This window comes from Brienomyrus brachyistius, chromosome 4, assembly GCF_023856365.1.
Source record: "Brienomyrus brachyistius isolate T26 chromosome 4, BBRACH_0.4, whole genome shotgun sequence".
NCBI classification, from domain to species: Eukaryota; Metazoa; Chordata; class Actinopteri; order Osteoglossiformes; family Mormyridae; genus Brienomyrus; species Brienomyrus brachyistius.
In genome coordinates this window covers 21,884,734-21,890,673 of record NC_064536.1, presented here as the reverse complement: position 1 = coordinate 21,890,673, position 5,940 = coordinate 21,884,734, and positions in this window count along the sequence as shown.

The window sequence follows — 5,940 nt, the reverse complement described above, 5'->3', positions numbered from 1 at the left end:
CTGTCTCACCCCACCACGCTGCTAGGCCCCGCAGGCTGTCTCACCCCACCACGCTGCTAGGGCCCGCAGGGCTGTCTCACTCCTCCACGCTTCTAGGCCCGCAGACTGTCTCACGCTTCTAGGCCCGCAGACTGTCTCACCCCTCCACGCTTCTAGGCCCGCAGACTGTCTCACCCTTCAACGCTGCTAGGCCCGCAGACTGTCTCACCCTTCAACGCTGCTAGGCCCGCAGGCTGTCTCACCCTCCACGCTTCTAGGCCCGCAGACTGTCCCACCCCTCCACGCTGCCTCCATTACATGTCTGAATGCTTCAGTGAAATGTGAGGCTTGTGTATCAAATGCCTCCACCGGAGGCACCACATGGTATCTGACCAACAACTCAAAAAGAAATTAATATAAAAGCTTGGTTTTGGACCAAGTGCTTCCTTAAATAAAGTACAACAAACATTAACCAAGAGGAGTCTGGTTCTAGATATGCTCTTAGTAAAATCATAAACATATTTAGAGCAATTCAACTTAATTTTTGGTTAACCTGACCTTTGACTATATTAACCACTAATTAAACCAAGAATCTCATTGGCCGCCGGCTCCCTGTCTCCACCCCAGTGGATCCAATCAGCCTACCACAGGAAGAGTAAACATGGTGTGATTTACTGTCAGCGCAGTCATCGGCTGATGAACAACGACAGTGCCTGTAATTAGATGCTGAACTAGTAATCAACCAGGGAAAGCAAGTTTATTAGAGAATTATTAATCGTTAATTACCTCCAATCCAATGTGGTATCATTTGAAAAAACCTGTCACTTGACATCGCATCACAGAACACATTAGCATGTCCTCAAATGATTCCATACAGCAGGAATAGAATAGTTGCTTTTCATGACTGATTTAACTCAAACTGATTTTTAAGTTTTTAGAGCAGATTTTTAACCAAAGTCCTGAGAGCAGCAGATGAACGTCAGACAGACAGGGTGTTAACGTCAGCAAAGAAATCTTAAAAAAAATCTTCAAAAAGAAAAAAAAGAAAAGCATGACCTACACACTTCTGCATTAGATGGTTTATCACACAGGACCAATTAAACAGATCTCATTATGTCATAGTTAATTCACAAAGAGATTAACAAAACATCTGTAAGACATCGACTCGACCAATACACTTGGCTGAGTAAACCGACAAAGTACCACAAACTAATGTCAAAGATTCAGATATTCCAAAAATGACCCTCAAGCTCGTTTTACAGACCACGTTTGTTAGACTCATTGAGTGTCTGAAAACTCTGAGACTGACAGATACCTACTTGTCAAATCTCCCCAAGGTCATTTGCCAGACTGGTTATAGACCTGTTATAACCTTCTAGGAACCATCACAACATAACACTTCACACAAGCATGTGACCCCTGTGACATTCATGAGACCTTCAAAAGGCACATTGCTACGGTTTTAAAATCAGTAGAGAATTTAAAACTTAATAAAGACAGGACTTCCAGAAAAAAGACTGTTATGCTTCAAAGACAATCAAGCAGTGTTACTGGACATGAGTGCAGCATGAAAAGGGAAGACAGACACCACTGTACCAGTGTCCATTCAGCAAAAGATGTGACCACCATGATGGCCACTTACCTTATGCCCCAAGGACACCCGGTGTGAGCCACATGTCCCGCAATCACAGGGCTCCTTATATCATTGCTCTCCACCCAAATATACAAGAATATCTGGAAAACACAAGTAAACTAAAACAGTTACAGCAGTCACGGTAATCTAGAATTATCTCAACCACAGTATGTTACCGTTACCCCACATCACTCTCCCTCTGCCCTAATCCAATCAAACTGTTGGCTCAGTCGAAACCAAAACAGACCTCAAGGACAGCTTCTACCAAAAAGCCATTACCGCTGTAACCCTGCCACCTCCCAAGAGCCATTGCCACCGTATCCCCGCCACTGCACATGAGCCGTTTCTACCATAACCCCGCCACTATCCAATTGTCGTTACTGCTGTAATCCCCCCGCCACCACCCATGAGCCGTTACCGCCGTATCCCAGCCACCTCCCAAGAGCCGTTACTGCTGTATCCCCACCACCACCCATGAGCCGTTACCGCCGTATCCCAGCCACCTCCCAAGAGCCGTTACTGCTGTATCCCCAGCCACCTCCCAAGAGCCGTTACTGCTGTATCCCCACCACCACCCATGAGCCGTTACTGCCGTATCCCAGCCACCTCCCAAGAGCTGTTACCGCTGTATCCCAGCCACCTCCCAAGAGCCATTGCCACCGTATCCCCCGCCACTGCACATGAGCCGTTTCTACCATAACCCCGCCACTATCCAATTGTCGTTACTGCTGTATCCCCGCCACCACCCATGAGCCGTTACCCCGCCGTATCCCAGCCACCTCCCAAGAGCCGTTACTGCTGTATCCCACCACCACCCATGAGCCGTTACCGCCATATCCCAGCCACCTCCCAAGAGCCGTTACTGCTGTATCCCACCACCACCCATGAGCCGTTACTTGCCGTATCCCAGCCACCTCCCAAGAGCTGTTACCGCTGTATCCCAGCCACCTCCCAAGAGCCGTTACTGCTGTATCCCCCGCCACCTCCCATGAGCCGTTACTGCTGTATCCCCGCCACCTCCCAAGAGCCGTTACCGCCGTATCCCCGCCACCTCCCAAGAGCCGTTACCCCGCCGTATCCCCACCCACCTCCCGAGAGCTATTACCGCTGTAACCCCGCCACTGCCCATGAGCCGTTTGTACCATAATCCCCCCAATACCCAAGAGCCGTTACCGCCATATCCCCGTCACTCCCAAGAGCCGTTACCGCTGTAACCCCGCCACATCCTGTGAGCTGTTACCGCCGTATCCCTGCCATCTCCCATGAGCCGTTACCACCGTAACCCCGCCACCTCCCATGAGCCGTTAACGCCGTAACCCTGCCACCTCCCATGAGCTGTTACCCGCCGTATCCCTACCACCTCCCAAGAGCTATTACCGCTGTAACACCGCCACTGCCCATGAGCCGTTTGTACCACAACCCCCCTACCTCCCAAGAGCCATTACCGCCGTAACCCCGCCACCTCCCATGAGCCGTTACCCGCCGTATCCCCGCCACCTCCCAAGAGCCGTTACTGCAGTATCCCCGCCACCTCCCAAGAGCCGTTACCGCCGTATCCCCACCACCTCCCAAGAGCCATTACCACCGTATCCCCACCACTGCCCATAAGCCATTTCCACCATAATCCCCCCAATACCTAAGAGCCGTTACCGCCATATCCCCGCCACCTCCCAAGAGCCGTTACCGCCGTAACCCTGCCACCTCCCAAGAGCCGTTACCGGCGTATGCCCACCACCTCCCAAGAGCCATTACCACCGTATCCCCACCACTGCCCATAAGCCATTTCCACCATAATCTCCCCAATACCCAAGAGCCGTTACCGCCATATCCCCGTCACCTCCCAAGAGCCATTACCGCTGTAACCCCGCCACATCCTGTGAGCTGTTACCGCCGTATCCCTGCCATCTCCTATGAGCTATTACCGCTGTATCCCCGCCACCTCCCATGAGCCGTTACCACCGTAACCCCGCCACCTCTCATGAGCCGTTACCACCATAACCACGCCACCTCCCATGATACGTTACCACCTCCCATGAGCCGTTACCGGCATATCCCCGCCACCTCCCATGAGCCGTTACCGCCATATCCCCGCCACCTCCCATGAGCCGTTACCCGCCGTAACCCTGCCACCTCCCATGAGCTGTTACCGCCGTATCCCCGCCACCTCCCATGAGCCGTTACCGCCATATCCCCGCCACCTCCCATGAGCCGTTACCGCCGTAACCCCACCACCTCCCAAGAGCCGTTACCGGCGTATCCCCGCCACCTCTCAAGAGCCGTTACCGCCGTATCCCTGCCATCTCCCATGAGCCATTACCGCCGTATCCCCGCCACCTCCCAAGAGCCGTTACCGCCGTATCCCCGCCACCTCTCAAGAGCCGTTACCGCTGTAACCCTGCCACATCCCATGAGCCGTTACCGCTGTATCCCCGCCACCTCCCATGAGCCATTACCACCATAACCCCGCCACCTCCCATGATACGTTACCACCTCCCATGAGCCATTACCACCGTATCCCCACCACCTCCCAAGAACTATTACTGCTGTATCCCCGCCACTGCCCATGAGCCTTTTGTACCATAACCCCCCCACCTCCCAAGAGCCGTTACCACCGAAACCCCGCCACCTCCCATGAGCCGTTACCACCGTAACCACGCCACCTCCCATGATACGTTACCACCTCCCATGAGCCGTTACCGGCATATCCCCCCCACCTCCCAAGAGCCGTTACCGGCGTATGCCCGTCACCTCCCAAGAGCCATTACCACCGTATCCCCACCACTGCCCATAAGCCATTTCCACCATAATCCCCCCAATACCCAAGAGCCGTTACCGCCATATCCCAGTCACCTCCCAAGAGCCATTACCGCTGTAACCCCGCCACATCCTGTGAGCTGTTACCGCCGTATCCCTGCCATCTCCCATGAGCTATTACCGCTGTATCCCCGCCACCTCTCATGAGCCGTTACCACCGTAACCACGCCACCTCCCATGATACGTTACCACCTCTCATGAGCCATTACCACCGTATCCCCACCACCTCCCAAGAGCTATTACCGCTGTAACCCCACCACTGCCCATGAGCCGTTTGTACCACAACCCCCCCACCTCCCAAGAGCCGTTACCGCCATAACCCCGCCACCTCCCAAGAGCCGTTACCGGCGTATCCCCACCACCTCCCAAGAGCCATTACCACCGTATCCCCACCACTGCCCATAAGCCATTTCCACCATAATCCCCCCAATACCCAAGAGCCGTTACCGCCATATCCCCGTCACCTCCCAAGAGCCATTACCGCTGTAACCACGCCACATCCTGTGAGCTGTTACCGCCGTGTCCCTGCCATCTCCCATGAGCCATTACTGCTGTATCCCCACCACTGCCCATGAGCCTTTTGTACCATAACCCCCCCACCTCCCATGAGCCGTTACCACCGTAACCACGCCACCTCCCATGATACGTTACCACCTCCCATGAGCCGTTACCGGCATATCCCCGCCACCTCTCAAGAGCCGTTACCGCCGTATCCCCGCCACCTCTCAAGAGCCGTTACCGCTGTAACCCTGCCACATCCCATGAGCCGTTACCGCCGTATCCCTGCCACCTCCCATGATACGTTACCACCTCCCATGAGCCATTACCGGCATATCCCCGCCACCTCCCAAGAGCCGTTACCGCTGTAACCCCACCACATCCCGTGAGCTGTTACCGCCGTATCCCCGCCACTGTCTAAGACTGATGGGGAAGACGTGACACACTCAGGACTAATATTCGCTGTTGTACTATGTTGTGTATTTTACTATTTAAGTTTGTTAGTTGTCTTTTATATGTTTATTCTATTTACATACATTTTATACATTAGTCTGCCTGGGAGAAAGTTCCAAACAAAATGTCATTGTTTAATTACAATAACAAAGATATCGATCCACCTACCAAACCATCAGTGGCATTTGAAGTATTAGCCAGCAGATTTCACCATCTAGCTCCTTTTGACAAATATCACAGCCAGTGATAATGAGGACTATAGCATGTTCAGAGGTGCCCACGGCCGCAGTGCTGGGTCGCAGACCTCTATAGGACGAATCTGTGACTAGGAGGGGTGCAGGTGCAAGGGGAGCAAAAGATATGAGGATATCTATCTGGGGTAAGGGGGCGGGACAGAGATTCTAGCTATATCTACAGTAAATCCTCCATATATTTTCACTCTTGCTTTGTGATGACTTCATAGAAGAGCAGTCAAAGCATCCAGCAACTGTGTGGACAAAGGTGTAATGGTCCATTTCACAAAAGCTTACTACAGTTTAGTGTGACACCGTGGAACATAATTC